At 37.4% G+C, this 23,384-nt stretch overlaps 1 long non-coding RNA gene across 6 annotated transcripts in view; it reads right to left on the reverse strand.

Moving 5' to 3' along the window:
- Positions 1-1,300: 1,300 nt before the first annotated feature.
- LOC137495509 (uncharacterized) overlaps positions 1,301-23,384 on the reverse strand; it is a 31,954-nt gene continuing 9,870 nt past the window's right edge. For 2 of the 6 annotated variants that reach the window (XR_012406591.1, XR_012406588.1), the window contains 4 exons: positions 12,791-12,965; positions 3,579-3,792; positions 2,468-2,559; positions 1,301-2,382 (listed from right to left, as the gene is read on the reverse strand). This is a non-coding gene — a long non-coding RNA (uncharacterized lncRNA). Of the gene's footprint in view, positions 2,383-2,467; positions 2,560-2,702; positions 3,793-12,790; positions 12,966-23,384 lie in introns of those variants that run through there. The other 4 variants (XR_012406590.1, XR_012406586.1, XR_011015344.2 and 1 more) reach the window with 4 other exon arrangements.

A 23,384-nucleotide genomic window follows, 5' to 3' on the forward strand; every position in this document is an offset into this window, starting at 1 on the left:
GTTGTTAATGCACAAAAATATTCCCCTACACAAGCGGTTTACAAAACCAGATGGAGGGTGGAGGTTAGAAACACATTATAAGGCATTAAACAAACAATTACAGAGAAGATATCTCTTAAATGCACGAGATGCTACAGGAGCAGCCCCGGAGTAAAAATGTTAAAAAAAGATGTTGCAAATGAATTTTGGTCTGTGCCGTTAGGGCCTGAGAGCAGAGCTCTCACAGCATTTACCTTTGATAATGAACTGTGTACATCAGGGTTCAACGCTAGGAATATTTACTACTGGCCCAATCGGGCCAGTGGTTCAGATTTTTGCTTGCTCTGACAAAATTTTCTCTAGCCCCACCAAAAAAAGTTATCCATTTAGTTATTCAGCATAACTTTTCTTTGACAATTTAAAAATGATTTAATTTAAACACAATACTGATTAAGTCAAGTGAATGGTTTAGTTGAAAACTACAACAATTTTATGTTTTTGGTTTGTTTAACCCACCAAAATGCCTAATTTTAGAAAACGGCTCATTACATCAGTCTATAATACTGTCTACATTTTTATTTTTCATTTTCTTGTAAACCTAGATTTAAAATGCTTTTCACTTCTTGTTCTTGCTTGATCAGTCATCATAATAATCATATTAGCCTATGTTTTAATCAATTATGGTCTGAGTTTTTTTTTTTTTTTAAATGTAGACTAAGAATGCTAAAGAAAGGGGGTCCGTGCAGGGGTGCATTTCTCGTCACAACACCGGGGCCGCAGTCGAAATGAACAAAACAAATGAACAAAACAATTGGCCTAATACAAAATATATGACTAAAATACAAACATTATCAGATGGTAATTGAGCAATTATTTTCAGTCAACAGATAAACAGCACGTGGTAATATTTCAGCATGCTTTCACTTTCAATTAAACATGAATTGCACATTTGATGAAAGAAATGACATGCTGCCCAACCGATCATTCTGTCTTCATTTAGCCGTATATAGGGCCATTACACAACCATAATCCACTGTGATATAGCCTGCTTCCTTTGATTGTTTTATTTCACTACAATCGATCTGCTTAATCGAGAAAAGACCAGCTCATTCTGGCGATCTCAGACCCATTGATTTGACACGGACTTAAGCACGATGGCGGGATTCACATATGCCATGAACTGCTCTTACTGGGAAAACTAGACCTGTTACAAAATAAATGTATGGGCATAAATTATTAAGACCCCCTTTTATTTCTTTTTTAAATATTTGCAAATGATGTTTGGCAGAGCAAGGAAATGTTCACAGCATGTCTGATAATATTTTTTCTTCTGGGGAAAGTCTTATTTGTTTTAATTTGGCTAGAATAAAAGCAGTTTTTAATTTTAAAAAAACATTAAGGTAAAAATTATTAGCCCCTTTAAGCTGAATTTTTTTCTCGATAATCTACAGAACAAATTGTTATACAAGAACTTGAAATAACCCTCACCTGCCTAATTACCCTAGTGAAGCCTTTAAATGTCATTTTAAGCTGCATAGAAGTGTCTTGAAAAATATCTAGTAAATTATTATTAACTGTCATCAAGGCAAAGACAAATTAAATCAGTTATTAGAGACGAGTTTTCTATTATGATTAGAGATGTGTTGAAAAATCTTCTCTCCGTTAAACAGAAATTGGGGAAAAAAATAAATGGGGGCTAATAATTCAGGGGGGCTAATAATTCTGACTTCAACTGTTTATACACTATATAAAACTGTTAAACAAGTCCGTGAGAGCGTTACAGTGGTATAGTTAAACGTAAATCTGTTTCTCTGATTAACATTGAGTATCACTAAAGATTGATGAAACTCCACCACGACCAGTCTGAGAAACCTGAGGCACATATAAGAATCCTGGAGGAGTAGCTTCATTTAAACTAATATAGTCATTCTGTTAAAGCCAGGTTTTAGTGGGACAGAGTGCATTAAGGTTATTGGGTTCTTATTTTATTTACAAAAGAGCTTTAGGTGCGAGTGGCCTGATGTTTAGGAGATCAAGCTTTAAAAACGTTTTTTCTGATTTGATTCTTAATAGATTTTTTTCCAGAGCACATAGTGAATTTACTTCTTGATCTAATAATACGAGGAACAGACACAGTCTCTAGAAAAGCTTCTGTTCTTTAAATCATGTTATTAGCCATTTATTCAGAGCAAAAAGTCTACTGAACCTTTCATTTCTTCGGCAGCAAGTAGGAAGCGGTCCACAAACACTGATCTGCGTGTCGGTTGAGGTGCATCGAACAGTCTCAATCAGGCTCTTGGTATCTCTTTTCAGGATCTCCGCCTGCCACAGCCCGGTGTCTTTTGCCCCCGTGTGGAGGACGACAGTTTCGATGCTCTTGCTAGCGCTCAGGATAGAGAGTCCCTTAAAACAAATCAATGGAAAAAGCAGTGAGTGCATACATTGTTAGCTTTTAGCTATTTTAGCTATGTCGATTTGAAATACTCACTGTGTGCCGTCACCTCTGCATAAAACAGGCTGTTGCGTTGGTATCACAACGCAAATGCAGTAAGTGCTTTTTTTCGTCGTGCATGTTCACAGCTGGGATTCACAACAGGAGAAGAACAGCGCATCAGGGTCTAGCAGGAGGGGTGTGTGAGGAGTACGGCTATGGTTTTTTGCGCACATACAGAGATGCGTCAGTTTGCTTTTTAATTAAACATTGCTTTCATCAGCGTTGGTTTGGTTGCAGATAAAGAATAACGTCTTTATTCTGGGATTACCACTGTTGAATAATACACTTGCATAAAGTAAATCATCTCAAAGCATTTACTGGGGCACTGGCGATTTTTACTGCTGCTCGTGCCCCAGTAAATTGGGTCTAGCGACACCCCTGGGCATGACGAATGACAGAATCAGCAATGATTGCAACTTCGCGTTCCATCTGGCAGAGGGGTAAAAACGGTTCTCCACGTGTAGGAAAACCACCAGTTTAACCCAAAGACACCAGTCTGCCAGATGAACAAGAGCCGGAGTCAGAAACTCAAGAGAAAGTTTACTGAAGAGTTTGTGGTTTTTCAGCACTCACTCTGCTCTGCTTACCATCTCAAAACAACAATACTACTATCACATAGCATTAACTGAGTCATACAGAGTGTTTTAACCGGAGTGGCTAAAAAAATTATACAATTTGTAAGTGTGTGTGTGTGTGTGTGCTCATTTCAATTGACCTATTTTTGTATAGCACTTTTACAATATAGATTGCATCAAAGCAGATTCACATAGAAGATTTAAGTAAATTGAAAGTGTCAGATCAGTTTACTGTGATTTAGGGTGCTTTCACACTTGGTTCATTTGCCTGGACCGTACCCCAGACCACCTCCTTCAGGTAGACTCTGGTACGGTTCACGGGTGCGCACCAGAGTTCAGAAGATAAGTTCACACTAGCTAAACGTACCATACAGTGACATCAAGCGAACCCGGATGCGGACCAAAAGTACTAGTGTGAAAGCACCTTTTATAATCACTACTGAGAGTCCAAACATTTTTAAAAACCTTGAGAGAAGCCAGGCTCAGTTGGGCACAACCATTTCTCCTCTGGCCAAACATCTTGTGCAAACCTGCTGTCTAGGCGTCGAAGGCTGGAGAATGCTGGATGTCAGCCAAGACTTATCTGTCCCTGGAGTCTCATAGGAATCAGTCACATGCTCTCCACTCCTCCAAGAACACCACAGCAGGTGCTCAGTATACGGCCTGGTCCAGGATTATGGAAACCTTAGGATCATCTCTTCGCTGGTGTTGGATTGAATCAGTGGCGGTGCATAGTCTAAGGGCCTGGGGATGAGTATACCCAGGTGGAAATAGAGAATAAAGAGAATAATTAGCGTAGCTGCAGTTCATAGTGTATATAAATGAGATGCAGAAACCTGTGTGGAGCACATTCCTGTATCATACCGCAAAGTGATGCACTAAGTGTATGCTTTATAAAAACAGATAGGTCTTTACTTCAGTTTTAAATTGAGTGTGTCTGAGCCTCAGACATTAACAGGAAGGTTATTCTAGAGTTTAGAAGCCCTGAGTAATGAGATCTTAACGGACACGGGCTGCTGTTTTGAAAGCGCGAGTATGACTATTATACCTTGGTGTAGTTTTATTCGCTCTAGCCTTTTTTAATTTGATGGGTGCCACAGAATTTAGTGTGCTAGGAAAGATGGCATCCATACTGCTGGTTACTACATCAAGATCATTTGCATTTGCAGATGCATTTCGAAATAAAGTTCATAACTTCATTTTGCACAAACCTAACAGGCATACAGTAACGTCAGCCAATCACAGGGTGAACACTGGAGTCGCGCTGCTACCGGAGCTCATAATTATTATTTCAAGTTAGTAATCCTGCTATATATCCATTACAAAGCATGCATAACACTTCCTTCAAGCATATTTCTTACCTGTTGTCCAGTTGTGTTTGTGTTGAAGGCCGCAGAGGCCAAATTGCCTATTGTGGTCATTTTATGTACAAACGTGCACTGCACATGTGCAGAAGGGTCGGCCAGCAGGAGATCCTATTTGTTGTATGTGAGGGGTGAAAAGTGAGATTTCTAACCTGATCGACTTATTTTTTAAATGTTTGTCTATGCTTACCTTCGCCACGATTTAAGCCATAGTGGGCGGAGTCACTTACTATAAATAGTGACTAGTGATCCGTTCAGTGTGGGAGTTTGAAGTGTGAGTAGTGGCGTAAAGGTTAGTTGAGGTATTAAGTCTGAATAGTGAATATTTTGTATATATGCATTTTGTAACCTAATTGTCCTTATTTTTTTTATTCGATGCACAAATATATATATATATATATATATATATATATATATATATATATATATATATATAGAGAGAGAGAGAGAGAGAGAGAGAGAGAGAGAGAGGGAGAGAGAGAGAGAGAGAGAGAGAGAGAGAGAGAGAGAGAGAGTCTATATTTTTGGGATTTTGGGATTTAACACTGTAAATAAACGCACTTTTGCACCATGGTGCTACAACGGCTGGGGCGTCTAAATAGTACATAGGCCCTAAGGGAATTAGTCAATTTACTCTTTTTCTCCAGAATGATTCACGATTTTGTGTCTAGACATGGCCAAAAACTTACAAAACTTTGCACATGACCAGAAATGGCTAAAGTTTACGTTTGTTATGCGTTTATGAAGCGAGTTTGGCAAAATGACTCGACAGCACCACCTATGCACATTTGACAGACTGGCCCCCAAGCTACGATTTATGCACACATCAAACATGCCAAAACCTACAAAAAAAAGTTTTTTGAAGCATATTTTCAAACCCAACAGAAAGTCCGATATTTTGAACTTGTGCTGAAAAAGTGCCATTTTTTTTTTCGCCATTTCCAGGCATTTTATTTTAACAAACTCCTCCTAGGGATTTTAGCCAATCAATGCCAAACTTGGGTTTTGTCAATTAAAGACTTTGTTAAATTGCTAAGATCTAGAGATTTTGTTAAAAGGTGTGTCCATGGCGGCCTCTCCAACTTTGACAATTCGCCACGAAACAGGAAGTTGTTAAAACTCAGGCATGCCATTGTCTGATTTCCCTCAATTCACATTTGATCAAAGCCCTGACCTGAACACGTTTACTTGCCAATATCCAGTTAGTTATAGTGCCACCTGCTGGCAAAAGGAAATGACATTTTACAGTATAACCAACTTTTCCCAGAAATTTTATGTGTAAGAATTGAAATATTACCAATATTTTTGATGTCTTTGACAATTCAAAACATGAGCTGAAAACAGGGCCAATGGACTCCACAACCCACCAGGGGGGTATGCGGGAAAAACCAGTTCCTGCTGCATTTGCATCTGAGTATGCTGAAACTCAGCTTCATCCCCCCAACTCACGCATATGGTCATTTCAATGTTTGAACGTTCTAGATTAACCAAACTGACTTTAACTATCATGTTTGATATCATTTGAAATGTCTCAGTGCGATTGGTACAATGGTCTCATTCTCTCAGAAACAGACATAATCAACACAATAAATATATAACTTCAGGCATCTTTTGAACCACTGTGAAGGGTGTGACTTTTTCCTTTTGTTATACATTCACACCCCCTTCCTTGAAGGAATTCTTGGATTATTTAAGGTAAGGGTTGAGAAAAACTTTCAGGCTCCCAGTTATGTAAAATTTACACGTTATGTAAAAGTCAGGAATGCATCTTTTAATCTTGGATTTATCTTTGATAATTTGATGTTTTGTATTGATCGTTTATGAATTGACTGATTGAATTTGGCATAATACATTTACCTGACTAATAAATTATGTTTTGAATTATTCAAACCTCGTGTTATTATCACTGATAAATGTTGTTGTCCATAGCACTACAAGCCACTGTACAGGTTAGTAACGGACTAAAACATGTTAGACGGAGCAGCGTGGTACGCTATACAATGTTGGTAGAGATCCGACTAACAAATTGGCATTTATTCATGTATACTTGGACTGTAAAAGGCCAACTATTTAGAACAACAAAATATTGTTGAAACTACTTTTAATGTGGATATTTAGGCCTTCATCTACAATAGTATAATCCTGCGCGATTATTATTAAAATACTTTGTCTTGATTAAGTAGATAACAGATCCATGGGGACCACATAAAAATCTCCTAAATTGAGTAAGTAGGGTTCTGCCTTTTTAGGAGAGTGGTTAATCGCCTCTGTTTAATGACCAAGACTGACAAGCTTGTATTAAGAGATTGTATACCCGGCCGGTGCAAGACTCGAGATGCTATCGGAATCTGAGTAAATGAGAATAAGGTATAATAACAAATCAAAAGAATATTCAATCATAATCTAAAATAATGTGAAAGGAAACAAAATAATCTTATCAATGTTTTATAATTGGAGTCAGATAAAACGAGGATAAATATATTAATATTCTAAACCCCCTCATACTAAAATTGGAGTCAGATATGAGTTAAGTTTAATATAAATCAACATTGTGCACTGGAAAGACCGAACATGCAGTGAACCTTCATCCACCATTGGATACCGTCATTGGACCAACTGGCTGGACCCTACATATGCTATAAACACAAAATTTGGGTGGCGTTATCTGAAAGCTCTAGCGATGATGTATTGTGAACATCTTAAATTTTTGCCTTAGGGCATGTCCGTGGCGGCATGACAAACCTCAGTGATTTGCCATGAAACGTGGAGCACGTATAACTCACCTACACAATGTATGATCTGCCTGAAACTTCACATGGTTGATAAAATTCCTCTCCTGAAGAAATCTACATGCCAATAGAGTCAGTCATAGCGCCACCTGCTAACAGAGGGAATTTTGGCTTATAACTCAGCCACACAATGTCTGACCTGCCTAAAAGTTCACGCGCGATAAGATTAATCTTCTGAAAAATCTACACGCCAACATTGAGTCACAGTCATAGTGCCACCTGCTGGCAGAAGGATATATATTTATATATCTGTGTAAATTATTATTGTCATTGTAAGGCCACCAGGCGGCGGTGAGCCTGGTTGTTAGGTCCCTTTCGTTGCTGCTGGCAGCCTTAATTTTTATTTTATACTTCTACCCATTAACAACGCCTAAGTGTTATAAGTGGTGTCAGAAGTGGGATGGCCTTTTGTAGAAAGGTGACTTACGGAAAACAGATGTGTTTGCGGTCACAAAAACCTGTGCGGGAGGAGATGGAATGGGACACTATGGATGAAGAGGAGTCAGCCAGTGCAGAGGAAACTAGATCCCCTCGAGTCAAACCTGCATCGTAGGGTATGGAGAGCGATGTGTTGGCATTGGACTTTTCTGACAGCTCAGTCGAAAAGGGAGGAAGGCCTCATCTATGAGCTGCTGGGGTTGCGAGGATCACTGTAACGTTCAGCTACACCAGACACTTCACCAAGCCAAAGCCTATGCCTCAATCTACCCACACATGCAGCTTCACCAATTTAGGGAGTGTCAGCCACGCAAAACCAGACACTGTCGACATTGAGGGTGGCAGACCTACCACCAACGCGACCAGTCACGGATGCCAGCATTTGAAGAAAGAGGGGACGTGGAGAGCTACATACGTCACTTTGAGCATCTGGCAAAGACTTAGGGTTCTGCTGGAGGAGAAATGGGAGTGTCGACTGGTCCCCCTTCTCACTGGAATAGTGCTGGAGGAGTACCTCGCGATGGACAAAGATTAGGCGGAAGTCGATGAAAATCTTCGAGATGCGCTGATGGCGAAGTTCAACTTCTTACCAGAAACCTACCGAAAAAGATTCCGGCAGATGCAAATACCTGCTGGAGAGACACAGACAGAGACATACAAATGACTCAAGGGGCTCTACAAACACTGGGTATGACCAGAGTAGTGCACTAAAGTGCAGACAGGAGAGGCTATCGTACTGGAGCAACTACTACGAGTGCTTCCGCATGAGGTGCGGACCTGGGTGAGAGAGAGCATGAGCCAACTGACAGACTGAACACAGCAAGACCGGCAACGCAGTACATAAATGCATAGAGGAGGTCAGATGCATGCACGGGCTACACCAAAAAATACTATCCTACCACTGAGGTGACTTGTGATCAATTATCAACCATACTTGATGTCAGTGGGGATGGTGGATGCATTACCTGTGGGTATGGTTTTGGGATGGGACCTACCCGTGTTGAAGGAACTGTCAAACCATACTGTTGAATGTACCAATATGAATGCTGTTATGTCATGTCCTGTGCTAACACACAATCCAGAGTGGGTTTAGAACCCTTACCTACCATGGATGATAGTCTGATCCAAGGTGAGGTAGTAAACCTAGAAAGTCAAGATGACAGGGCTGCCTAGAGAAACAATTAGGTTCAGCCATTGTAAGTGTCAACTGAGGGGTTGATGGTAACTAAATGGGACATTAATGAAAATTTAGCACAATTACAGGCTGAAGATGAAACACTGCAACCTTTGTTTGCCAAAGTGTGTGAAGGGAATAAGCAAATTGACACACATATGCTCCGCATATGCGGTTTTGCAGAAAACCAGTTCTGTTCACAGGTCATCATGAGCTCCATTTTAACCATTACCTGTCATCGCTACTCAATTCAAGCAAATTGCAATAGACATTGTTGGGCTGCTGGAGCAAAGCAGCACAGGCAACAAATAAATCCTAGTCATCTGCAACTATGCAACACGCTACCCTAAAGCCTTCCTTCTACACAGCACCACAACTGTTAAAGAAATCACTGCATTGCTTTAACTGTTTTCTAGAGTTAGATTTGAAGAGGAGATCATCACTGATCAGGGGACCAAATTCACATCTGGATTGATGCCTTTACTACACCAGCAGCTGGGTATCTGTTCAATCTGCACAAGACCTTACCATACACAGACTGATGGATTGGTGGAAAGATTAAATCAAACCTCCAAAAGTATGTTGAAGTTCGTGAGTGAAAACAGCAAGGATTGGGAAAAATGGCATACAGAGAGGTGCCACAAGCATCAACAGGCTTCCCACCATTTGAAGTTCACTAGGGATGGCAGGTGCAAGGTCCCCTGGACCTAGTGAAAAGGAGTTGTAAAGCACCAAGCACTGCAGCGGAAGAGACTAATATCGTAAGGTTTGTCTTACAGATGAAAGACCTCCTTGACAAGTATCATGAACAGGCTCAGAGAATCTGGAGAATGCCCAGAAGAACCAAACGCTGTGGTAGGACCAGTGGTCCCAGTGCAGAGAACATCAACCAGGACAGAAGGTGTTACAATTAACATTTTACAACAAGCTCTTTGCAAATTGGCAGGGTCTATTTGAGATCATCAAGAAGGGTCTTGTTACCCATAAGGTATGTCACTCCGACAAAGGGAAGTCAAACATACCATGTCAACCTCTTGAAAGAATGGCAGGAACGGTAACCTAAATTGAAGAAGGTTCTGTTGGAGACACAGGGTGGAAACACCAGAAGAGAAGGATGAAGACAAAGTTGATGTTGAGACTGTGGAACATTCCCAGTCAATGAACCTGGATCATCTTGAAGGAAAACAAACAGCTGTACAGGTACAGAGATGAAATGGTGTAAAACAGGTACCCTGAGTTGCTAAGGGAACAACCTGAGGACAAACATTGTAGAGCACAAAATTTGACTGACCCAACACCAATTCGTCAGACCATATCTTGTGCCTAAGAGGCTGGTAACACCATTGACAAAGGAGATTGAGGTGATGTTGGACATGGGCGTGATTGAAGCATCAACTAGTGCCTGGAGTAGCCCAATAGTCCTTGTGCCCTAGAAGGTTGGTACATTGAGGTTATGCTTGGACTTTAGGAAGCTGAATGCAGTGTACAAATTCAACGCCAACCCGATGCCACGCATTGATGAGTTGGTCGAGAGGATAAGGCGGGTTAAGTATGTAACCACCTTGGACCTCTGTAGAGGCTATCGTCAGGTGCCACTGGAGAAGATGTACCAAGGAGGAGGTACAATCTTTTCTCGTAATGTATGGATGGTATCGCAGTTTTATTCTCTCTGAAAAAGCTGTACCTTTGACAAATCTAACTGCTAAGGCAGTGAGAAATCTAGTGCCTTGGACAGAGTATTGTTAAAAAGCTTTTACACTTAAAGGAACTAATGTGCACCTTTCCCAATTTGCGAAGCTCAGACTTCACCAGGATATACCTTGTGCAGGTGGATGCTTCAGCTAGAGGGATTGGAGCAGTATTGTTGCAGGAGGATAGAGGACAGGAACACCCCATTCTATATCTGAATCGGAAGCTTTTGCCATGAGAAACACGATATTTCACCATCGAAAAGGGTTGGCTATCAAGTGAGCACTAGAAAGGCTTCACTACTACCTGATGGGTAGAGAATTTATCCTGTAAATGGATCACAGGGCACCAACCTGGATCAACACTATGAAGGATCAGAATTACGTGGGTGACCAGATGGTACTTGTCACTACAGCCCTTCAAGTTCCACATTCGCTTTAAGGCTGGATAGCATCACGTCACCTCAGATTACCGGTCACGATTGACAGATGTTAACAATCCAGGAGAGGTGGGAGGAAATGTGACAAAGAAGATTGTCACTGGCCTGCGGCAGAACTGCTCATAACGATTTCATATCGCACAAACACGACATGCATACAGTTAAGTCAGCCAATCACAGGGTGCACACTGGAGTTATTTCAAGTTACTAATCCTGCTATATCTCCATTATTACAAAGCATGCATAACACTTAGATCAAGCATATTCCTTACCTGTTGTCCAGTTGTGTTTGTGTCGTCTTGCGGATCTTCCAGGCTGCGCCATGATGACTACTGAAGGCCAAAGGGGCCAAAAAGTCTATTGAGGTCATTTTATGCACAAGAGTGCACTGCGCATGTGCAGAAGTGTCGGCCAACCGGAGATCCTATTTGTTTTATGTGAGGGGTTGAAAAGACTGGGGAAAATGGAAAAATGAGTTTTGGTGAAGAATGCAAATTAATTATTTGTTTAAAGTGTCTAGTAATACAAATGTGTAAAAAAGGTGAGATGCTTACCTGAACGATTTATGTTTTAAATGTTTATGTCCATACTTGCCTTAAACTTGCATTTCACAGGGCTTAGGCCAGTGGTTTCCAACCTTTTATTTTTTTTTTGCCTGAGACCCCCTTTTCCCCTGAAAATATTGCAAGGACCCCCTCCACATTTAATGATATGATCGCTCATATAGGTTTGCAGTAATGATGACAAAAGTTACTGCTTACAAACAAACGGTATGGTTATTACTAAATCTAAATATGTTTATGCACAAGTAATAGCCTGTTTCCCTGAGATGGGTTTGGGAATAATAGCCTAACGTATAAATATAAAAGCAAAACATCAGTAGGCCATTTGTAACTGAAAAACATAAGCCTTTGGCCTTTCAATTGGCCCTATTTGAAAATCAATAACAAAAATACTATTACATACAAAGACTATTACATTTACTACTTGCATGGTATTTGTTATACTTTATCAATTAGTGTGAGGATTGCTGCGAGGCGAATCAGTGAGACTGTCTTTTTTGTGGAGGACGGATTACAAATTTGTCAAATTTTGGTCAGCTAGGGCAGTGGGTGTTTTGTAGGTTGCTATGCAACCATCAGATGTTTTCTCAGAGGATGACAAACTGACAAAACATTGCTGTCGCTCTGATAAAAGTTTTATTTATGGGAAAAAATATAAAACACTGCAGTGTTGGTTGTGTTCTGTGTTTGTCCAAGAAAATTAGTCTTACCGAAATTTGAATATTCCATACAAGCTGAAGCTGATAGGCCAATTCTTGCCACGTGACTCGCAGTGCTCAAGTGACTAAAGCGCAGGGGCGTATCAAACAGAAGGGATACGTCCCCCTCACTTTTAGAGACAGACCATTTAGAAACAGGTGATTAAGAATGTAAACCTTTGGATTTTATACAGCTGCCCCCCCCCCTTTACAGCTGTCCCCCACTTTTAAAATGTCCACTACGCCCCTACAGACGCAAGCGAGAGAACACGGTCATTTTTCAAAATAAAAGACTTTATAATAAATAATAAATAAAATTGAAATAATTAATGATTATTAATCACTGGTACTGGTACTAAATTATCCACGGACTGGTGGCTGAGGACCACTAAGCTAGAGGATAAAATGAACTAAGGCAACTTGACCGTTCTTCTAATTGTTCACTGCTAAATTTTTTTTTTTTAAATATGACGCGACCCCCCACAAAGCTCGCTGAGGCCCCCTGCTGCTTTATTTTATATAAATATTTTCTCTACTTTATTTTTGGTATTTTTAGATTGGACAATTTTGCACTATGAATATACGCACCTTTGCACTATAGTGCTCCGTTGGCTGAGCAATCATTTTTCCCTGTTTCACACATCTACCCATCAACAACGCCTCTGTGTGACAGCCTAATTCCAAACAATATCTTCCAATGATTACTCAGGCGTCACATACAAAATCACACAGCCAACTGTGGTATTCAGGGCAGACCCCAGACCTGTAATACAGATCCACAAATGAATAAAAGAGACAGACACACAGGTTTATATGCTTTATGAGGACCAACTTTACAGTCATCACCTGTGGGGACCACCCTTTCTAAAGGTTTCAGAGGTGTGAAAGAAATCAGGAAGATTAATTTAAGCTTGTTTAGCCTATACATGACTTCAAATAGCTGAATTTATGAAGTAGTGATTTGATAATCGTTTATAGGGACTTAGAAAAAAAACGGATGAATGTCACTTACAGGGACCTCAGATGCATATTATCTGCATAATACACATTACGCTTCTTTATGATTTGTGGGGATTCTGGGAACATGCATTCCTATTTGACATGTGGGGGACTCTGCAAATCAATGTATTTTGCCAATAATAGGCATGTACATCAATGAATGTCAGATTGCATGTCAATTTGCCCTTAAAAAGCATTTCATAACGACCAAAGCAGATTTAAAATGTTTATCAGTAGCACAACAGTGCAAATCTGAATTTATTTTAGATTAGTTTATGTAAAGAGAATGCACTGAGATCTGCAAACAGTGGCAGAGAAGCAAAGCTTCACTCTTACACCAAGGCATGGTTTTACAGACAGGGCTTAGCTTGAGCTAGGTCAATGCCTTAGTTGGAGTATTTAAACAACTAGTGAAATGCCTTTGAATAAATAAATAAAAAGACAAAAACTTCTGCTCAACATGTAGAATTTCGGTTGTATTGACTAATGGATAGTTCTTACATTTCAGTGACAGAAGTGATCTGGTGTTGCATGACCTTAATTCACATAAACTGTATGCGAGTAGTAAAAATGAGCACTAAATCACTGGCCTGTAATCAAACTTCAAGATATTACAGGGTTTCTGCAGATATAATGTAAAATTTAAGACTTTAAGACCTTTTTAAGACCATTGACCATTAAGTATTATATTTAAGACCTATATCAGATTATCAAAAGCATGCATACACAAAGAGAAAATGCTAAAATCACAAAAATAGTGGTTAAATAAATGTATAAAAATTGAACTACTAAAGACAGGTTAGATGGACTATTGAGCTACAGAAAAAAAACATCTTAATGCTGATTTACACTTTCGCTTGGCACCACATCGCTTACCTCACGAAATGGACAAGGCTTTCATACTTGATGCGTTCACCATTGAGATACTTTAAGACGGAGGGCAGTCAAAAGAAACACAGTAAAATCAGACAAATAAAAAGAGAAAAAAGTTTCCGGAACTAGGTCATATCATTAATATCACTGAAGATGTTTTTGGGGCCTCTTTTTTTTGTTTTAACAAACTTATCTCTCAGGTTTTTCTAAACTTTTACAAAAACTTTCCTCCTTTCCCACTGCTGTTGCAATTTCTAACCAGGAATTATAGGTTATCTGGTTCTCCCTATGATCATGCATGGACCGATCATTAAGATGTTTGTACAGACGTTCTTGTTTCAGACAAAATCTTTTCAAACCGTTTCGTATTCAACTTAACTCAAATGCGGAGCCGCGCAAACTGTTCACCTGAGCGTTTTTTCACTGAAAAATGTCATGAGTGCAGTATTACAAGTCAAGAGCGCATTCATGTAATACAAGCGAGCCAATCTGTTTGCTCGTGCACCGATTTCCTGTTTGTGGACAAAACTGAAAATTTTCTCACTCTCAAATATGCACTGCATATAAGTAAACTGTACGCTGCTTGCTCAGTGAGATATGCAGACTCACAATGTGCGTCTTGTTCCTTCTTTCTCTTGTGCTTTTTGATGATTTATATTAGTACACTATTTATTAACAATAACCAAAATACTAAAATAGACCTACATATTACATTTTTAATCTAATACACCATCACATTTTTGCTTGTATGTTATATGACGAAATATTTCTATTTTTAACACTTAATGACACAGAGAATAGTTTTAATTTAAAAACATTTATTAAACATACAAAAGGTGCACCATACTAATAAAATAAGAACATTTAAATATAACTCATGCAAGCAGAAATGGAACTGATAGAAAATAGGGAAACACTTGATGAGGTATTACAGTCTACTGTACTATTCACTCTTCAAATAAATCTCACTAATCACTCTCATTTCATCATGGCAACTAAAATAAAGTGAACTAGTGCAGGGATTCCCAAACTTTTTTAATCCGGGACCCACCTAGGCAAGTAATTCAATCTTAAGACCCTCCATAATACTTTAATATGGAAAAATGGGTAAAAAAAATGTCTCCATTCAAAGCAGTCAAAAATATATGGTGTGCAGCTTTTTGGATTTTGCGATTTGATATGCACAAAATGAGGCTCGAAGTGCTTTTTGTGGGATGCTGGCTGTAACTCTTTTTTTTCAGAAGAGAATATGATGAACCTTTGATCAAGCCCCGACACATCTCAGTAAACTCCACTGCTAGTGTATAGTCATAAGAAACTAAATCGCTTTATGATCGACTACTACAAGCTGGGAAAAAGTCAGATAAACATGCCAATGCAATTAACATTATTGCTAAATAGATCTAATATTTACACATTTGCTTGAGGAAGGAATGATGGGGGTAGTTACATTACTATTACTATTTTACATAACATCTATGCCCTTCCATAACACTTAGTGACATTAAAACTAACAGATAGCACTATAGCGATTTATTAATTAGCAATCTGTCAACGTTGGGATGTAAAAAATATGGGACAACAAATAGCTTCAAATGATAGAACACATAGCAAACATTATTGACAAAAAATATTGACAATAAAATAAAAGGTTCAGCCTATTAAAATCATGGCCTATCCAGAAATTAAATAAAGCTATAAAATCTATTTCACTTTTTATTGTTTTTGCATATTGATTAAAGTTACTATTGTTATTTAGTGAAGAGCAGCAAATCAATCTCTCATTGTGTTTTGTTTGATAACAGATGAGTTAATGTAAGAATGCACAGATCTATAATAATGCATTCGACTACTTTAGTAACTGTGCTCATTTAAGAGAAAATTTGTTGTGTTTCAAATAAAACAGGACGAAGAAAAAAAAAAAAAAAACGGGAAAAAAAATAAGCACTTTTCTGACGGTCCCTTACTGAGAGCTCCACTCAGCGCGAGCTCTACCGGCTAAACGCAGATTGCGAGGGCTCAAACTGAGCAGTGCTCGTAATGTCGAGCGAAAAGAAAAAGACAGCTGTGAAACATAACCAGCTTTGTCTTTTTGTAGGAAACACACTTTACATATTTTTAGGGTAAGAGGTTTTTGAGTTATTGCCGTCAATCGTACTCGTTTTGATTCACCGCAATGTAAATATAGCTGCAGCTATGTGACGTTACGCGACCCACCTTTGTTCACTGTGCAACCCACTAGTGGGTCGCGACCCACAGTTTGAAAACCCCTGAACTAGTGTCTGCTGTCTTTAACATTGATGATGAGATTGTGGAGTAAATTTTCCCCATCATCCTCTTCATTTTAAGTAAAAGCTGTTCCACTGGGCCACTGAACACATATATTGGCATGTACAGTGTTTTGAACAGTACTATAGTAAAGTACTTTAATTACTCGTAGGCAATTACTTGTAGGGCTGCACGATAACGGAAATAAAAAGCAAAATATTTTGCCCAAAATGTTAATCATGACTAATAATAGCGCCGTGCAGGATTTAAATATATATATATATATATATATATATATATATATACATACATACACAAACATACACATATATGTATGTGTGTATATATATATATATATATATATATATATATATATATGTGTGTGTGTGTGTATGTATATATATATATATATATATATATATGTATATGTGTGTGTCTGTATATATATATATATATATATATATATATATATATATATATATATATATATATATATATATATATATATCTTATTAAACTTCACAGCCACAAATATAAAGAACACACTTGTAATAAAACTGGGCGGGTAGTACTGAGGTATTAGGTACTAAGAATCCGAAACTTGTTTTATAATTAAATTTTTGATTTCTCGTCCAATTCCTGCATGCACATTTTTCCACTTGCTACTCTGCCAGGAACTTAATAATCTAAACATTTGTTTAGAGATGGACCGCAAGATGTGCTCAAAAGAGTGGCTACATGTGGTGAAGAACAATGGCAAAGCTAAGTGTAATTATTGTAATAAACTAAAAAGTTATAAAGAAGAGTGTTGCGACCAACATGACAAAGCATCTGCGGTTGGCTCGTTCTTCACAAATATTGAATTAAAAGAATGGCGTGTTAGGTTCACTATGCATCCCGTGGGTTCAACCAACAAGAGGTGTGAATTTTAGCTTAACTTTGAGTGTGATGAGCAGTTTGGTAATAGTTTTTATTTAAATATATTGAGCTGAAACTAAACAGCGCATTCTCTCCGCCTCCTCATTGACAAACAGCGGCACGCGCTGCTGAAGCACACAGGCTTCACACTCAGTCATTCATAATCTTTTGTATTGGGGTCTAATAAATATATTAAAGTAGAATGTTCTTTACACAGCGCCAATATGTTTAATCTTTTTCTTTTTTCTTGTCATTTCTCTTCAGCAAATTAAGATTTTTTTAAAGCTCCTTGATTCTTTCAAAACCAGAAGAAGAGCTCGTCAATTGGTGTTTTTCCATAAGGTACACCTTTATGAATGCTTTTTTTTTATGAGTAAAGTCTTTAATGTGATTTTTAATTATTTTATTATTGTCAAAGCAGCACTTAGATGCAAATTTATCCTTGAAAACGTGGCGTGAGAGCGCTGTGTGTTGGATGATTGCCTTTTTTCCTGTGTGTGATCAATTCCTGATACTTTTGCATAAAGGTTTTAATTAAAAGACAGGTAATTTAATTACTTACGATGTGCTAAAATATTTGTTAAATGAATGGTATTTTAAATATAAAGTATTTAAAATATAAAATATAAACAAAAGTAAAATTTAAAACAGACAAGTGTACGGTCTATTTGGAAATAAAGGAAATTAGTTGTCTATTTCATTATTTAATGCATAAAGTAGGCTAGCCTTTTTAAATTAAGTTTTAATTGATCTGAAACATTTAATTGCAGTTTTATTTCCTGTAAATAATAGTTGCATCAGATTGATAAAATTGACCCTAAATACCTGCGTGAACAGGGCCACACTTTTTTTTTTACATTAAAACAATGATACAGTGTCGTCTGTCTACAACTGTCAAACACGTCAGAAAAAAATTGCTAATCTCTGCAAATGTTTGGTTAGCTTAAAAACAAACGTTGCCAGGTTTAGTGATGTTAGTAATGCATAGAAAAATGCAAAGTTAGCCATAAAAATTGTTATCGTGATTATAATCCTTTCAATAATGATCCTTATTCAACCTTGCAGCCCTACTCTGTTGTGGTAATACTATAGTTTCTATGGTAACAACAAGTGCAATATAAACAAACTTTATTTATATAGCGTTGTATTCATTTATTTTACAACATAGGGTATATCATCCTACAATTCAACTCACTTTACTGTAGTAAAACTACACCATTTCATTTTATCAGTTTACTACTCTTAATACTACAGTATGCTGAAGCATTCATAAACAAATTAAATAATAATAGCCTAAAACATAGGCAGTGTACCCAACACTTAAAAACACTAGAATTTATTATAGGATTTACCTTAACATTCTAGTTTTTTATGGATTGTTAATAAACAGCGTAGCAATATATAAACCACATCAACATTCTTGGAATAACCTAATCACTAGAACGATCTCTGGAGAGCAAAAGCATGAAGAGGAGGAAACACAAGGCACAAATTGAGTCTGACGGAGCGAGAGCAGATCAAGTGCATGTGATCAGCTAGTTTTGGGAGCTTGCAACCAGTTTTGAGGAAACCGGTGTGCGAGCAACGAAATTCCATCTCTTGTATTACATGATTGCGCTCTCGACTTGTAATACTATGATTACGACATTTGTCACCGAAACAAGGTCATGTCGCACGCACCCACAGCGAACCTCCGCAAACAGAGCGATGTCACATTCACCGCACGCACAGAGTTCAATAACAGAGAGCTGATTGGCTATTGCATGTTGACCTCATTTGTAGTTGTAATACCGCAAATTACAATTGGACTAGTGAAATAAAGAACTACAACACCACGAAACATGTAAAATGAGCATTAGATGTAGCGTTACATGGACATCAGAAAAATAAGACCTGTGCAAAATATTTAAGACCTAGAACAGCCAATTTACAGGGTATCTGCACATTTTTTAACAGAAAATTTAAGACCTTTTAAGACCTTTTTAAGTCCTCTAAAATGAAAATGTAAGACTTTACCTAAAAAAAATAAAAATAAAAAAAAACAAAAAAAAAAACAGGAAAATGTTCAGTGTGAACACAGAATGATGTGGTGAAGTATGGCGGCAAATCTATGGCAGCAAATCAATAGCAATATAAATCGAGCGCAGCGGTGATGTTTGCGCGCGAGGAGAAGTGAACCGTGAGCAGATTACTTGGTTGACTTGGTTTACTTGTTATCTCTAACGCTATTGGCTACTCTGCCTTTCCGGAAGTTAGCCGGGATTGGACGCAAGTTAAAAGATCACGCCGTTAAATATATATACAATTTGCAAGTCATAATCATAAGAAACTTTCTGAGAACTTTATGAACTTTATGAGGATTCAATCTCGAGAAACAGTCAAATAATATCCAAAATAATGACTTGCATTCTTGTAACATGACTTTCTGAACCCATTTGATTTGTCCGTGCAGCACTTGTCTGGTTTGTTGTATTTTACTTCATTATTAACCACAACAGCAGTGCTCATTATTACACTTGGGGATGATCTTTCTAGGAAATATTGTCTTCAGAAGAGTTTATTTGCGTTTTAGATCTTTCCATACAATGCATACTATATGTGCAGTGCAGCTTTGTATATTATTATAATTGTTAACATTGTTTGTAATATAGATCAGTGTAAAATATATATATCTATATATTATATATATTTTTCAATCTCATTTTTAGTTAATGACTGAATAACCTGCATATAAAGACTTCAATCAAAAATGATTAGCCCAATTAAACATAAAAAATACAGTGACAGACATTCAGATGGGTTTTTATCGCCACCTATTGAGCAACAATTTAATTTCTACAATCTTCGTTTGGCTTTACTCACTATCCATTACATCATTCCATTTCAGAGGCATACAAATACTACTTTCTATACGACAGGCCCACATCTTAAAGGTCACATATGCAGTTGAAGTCAAAATTAGTAGCCCACTTTTTTCTTGTTTTATTTCGGCAAGAATAAAAGCTGTTTTAATTTTTTAAAACCCATTTTAAGGTCCATATTATTACCCTCTTTAACCTATTTATTTTTTTCGAAAGTCTACAGAACAAACCATCGTTATACAATAACTTGCCCAATTACCCTGCCTAGTTAACCAAGTGAAGCTTTTAAATGTGACTTTAAGCTGTATAGAAGTGTCTTGAAGAATATCTAGTCAAATATTATTTACTGTCATCATGGCAAAGATAAAATAAATCAGTTATTAGAAATGAGTTATAAAAACTATAATGTTTAGAAATGTGTTGAAAAAAATCTTCTCTCCGTTAAATAAAAATTAGGATAAAAATAAATAGGGGGCTATTAATTCAGGCGGGCTAATAATTCTGACTTTAACTGTATAGTGGAATAACAGACTAATGGCAATATATTTACTATAAACCTTTGTACTTTATGCACTGCATGCATGTATAGCCTATTTTGTATACTATTGTCCATCCAATTTATTCTGACTTGTTCTTCACAGAAAATGAGTCAAGGACAATGAATCTTAGAAAAAAAAAAAGATTTTTATAAATTTGAACACGTTTGGCTTGAGTTCAGTTTAAATGTAGGTGCTAAACTTCATCAAATGGTTCAAAACACATTTAAAGTCTGAATTATTCGTCCTGATTTAATATATGTATATTTTCCCCAATTTCTGTTTAATGGAGAGATCTTTTGCCACATGGTATAACTCTCTCTTTCTCTCCCAAGTAATAAAGTTTGTTACAAGAATATACAGGGCTGATAGTGGAAAAAATTCCTGAGCCTGAACTTTTTTCCTTGCACCTGAGGTGAGTAGGGGTGGGGGTACTATGTATGCAACGCACTTTTAACACATAACTTGTGGGCCCATGGGCCCAAATATATTAACAGCCTATGTGTAACCCTGATCATCATTATTGTCAAGTGGCTTTTTTGTAGACACATGCCAGTAATGTCAGTGACACATGCCAGTGTTCGTGTGACATGTGCCAGTAGGTGTCAGTATAAGCACTTTATAAGCACATTAATCTTATAAGTCTCTTTGCTTTAATATTTAAAAATCATTAGGCAAATGACACCTGTTATCTTACATGCATATATGTTATGAGTTTTCAACATGCATTTTATTATAACTTTTTAAAGGATATTATTTAAAATACCTTAAAATGAAAATAAGTTAAATAATAAAATAAATGAATTAATTAAAAACATAGAAAAGTCCATATTGTAGGGAACAAAGGAACTGCCAGGATGCAATAATATAGAGTACAACAGATAAGTGTAACCCCTCCCATACATAAGCATGCCACAATAAATTTGACTGACATGTACTGTCAAATGACTCTATTACGTACGGAAGTATGACTACGAATACATAAAATAAATGCGTTTAAATTAAAACATCGTGGAGTAGCTCAGCAAATAAACTAACTTGCGACGCGATAAATTAAGTTAAAAGTCGCGTAATGATTAAATATGGTTTTGCTTGTGTTAATTAATGTCATAAGCTGCGCCGGGTGTCGATGTCACTGCAGTGACATGCAGCGCGACACTCTGAGTGACACAGGTCACTACACATGCCACTAGCGAGTGACACATGACAGTGGAAAACTGCACGTGCCACCGGAAGTGTCACTACACTCAGTGGCATGTGCCAGTGTCATCTGTACGTCAGATGTCGTGTCACTCCATGTTAAAACTGCTACTGTGAATCCGCGTTCAAGCGCACACAATAAGCTAAAACTCGCCCCAAGCACCGGCAAAAACAAATAACAATGAATGTGTCGAAAGAGTAAGGACATATCTTAATTATTTATTAATAAACGTATTCTGAGTCAGTGTGGCAAAGATCCTGACTGGCAATCTCCTCTTGGACTTGATCGCCTTTAGAGAGAAATTCATCTTTACGGATTACATGAAGGAGTTTTTTTGTTTCGATTTGTTTTATTTCGTTAAGTAATAATTTAAAGCTTTCTATAAATATATTTATTATGTATGTGAGGCATATACATTTTGCTTCATTTTGTTAAGCGCTCCTGTTCAAAAACCAGACGACAGAAAGCGCATGATTTTGGTTTTCTTTATTTTATAAAAACGCTGTAATGTTTTTTGATGTATTACTCGTACTTTGTGAGCAAAAATGACGGATAACTTTAAATTGCTCCCACTGAAAAAATGCAAGTGATTGCTCTGGCGCCTCGATGTCCTGCAAGCTTATAAGTTGCTTATAAGCAAACTATGCGCCTAATAGCACACATTCTTTAACGTTTAAGCTACCATTGTTTTATACTTGAACTGTTTTATATTTTTTATTTTAGGCAAGTCGTGATGATCTGAGAAGGCAAACTGATCAAACAGACAATGATGGTCTTCCGCTGGGCGCTGTTCGTTAAAAAAAAAACAAACAAACTTATTTTTAACGAATAAAAAAAATGCTCCAAACGTTTTTCTAAATAAGCTGAATAAAAAACGAAACTAAATATAAACACTTTGCCATTAGGCTACATACAAAACTGAACTATTTCATAGCTGAAACACTAAGTTGTTTAAGGAGAAGGGGGAAATATATTTTTGTCCCGTCTATTGCTTCACCGTTATTTCGAGAATAAACCCAGCGTAAATATGCAGATGTCATTCCCAAAACATATCAGCGTATATGTGCCGAACACGAAAGTTTCATACAAATTCTGAATGGATTATAGCCTGGAAAGTGCAAAGCACGCTCCTCTTATTATCACTAAAAAGCGTCACTAATCTTAGTTCATAGAGATCTCACAAAGATCCGTTATAATTTATAAAGCTCTCTAAATTACACAATTAATCTTTTATTTACATGGCGTCTACACTCAAAAGATGATTCACGAGCACACAAAATGGCACTTAATAAAAACCAATCCGGCGCTTTCAGCAGTGAGTGAATTCTGTGAATCTAGAGAAATGACAGATCAATATCCGTGAACCTGATTTTTTTTTTCCCCGCAGCCACAGTACGCAGGAAATCCGGCGTGGTGCCGGAACGCTATCACCCCTGAATATATCTCATTATTTTGATATGTCATTATATGACTTGGTCATGATGGTAAGAATAGGCATTATTATGAGATTAATTATTACAAGAAAT

The sequence above is a fragment of the Danio rerio genome, chromosome 5, assembly GCF_049306965.1.
Source record: "Danio rerio strain Tuebingen ecotype United States chromosome 5, GRCz12tu, whole genome shotgun sequence".
NCBI classification, from domain to species: Eukaryota; Metazoa; Chordata; class Actinopteri; order Cypriniformes; family Danionidae; genus Danio; species Danio rerio.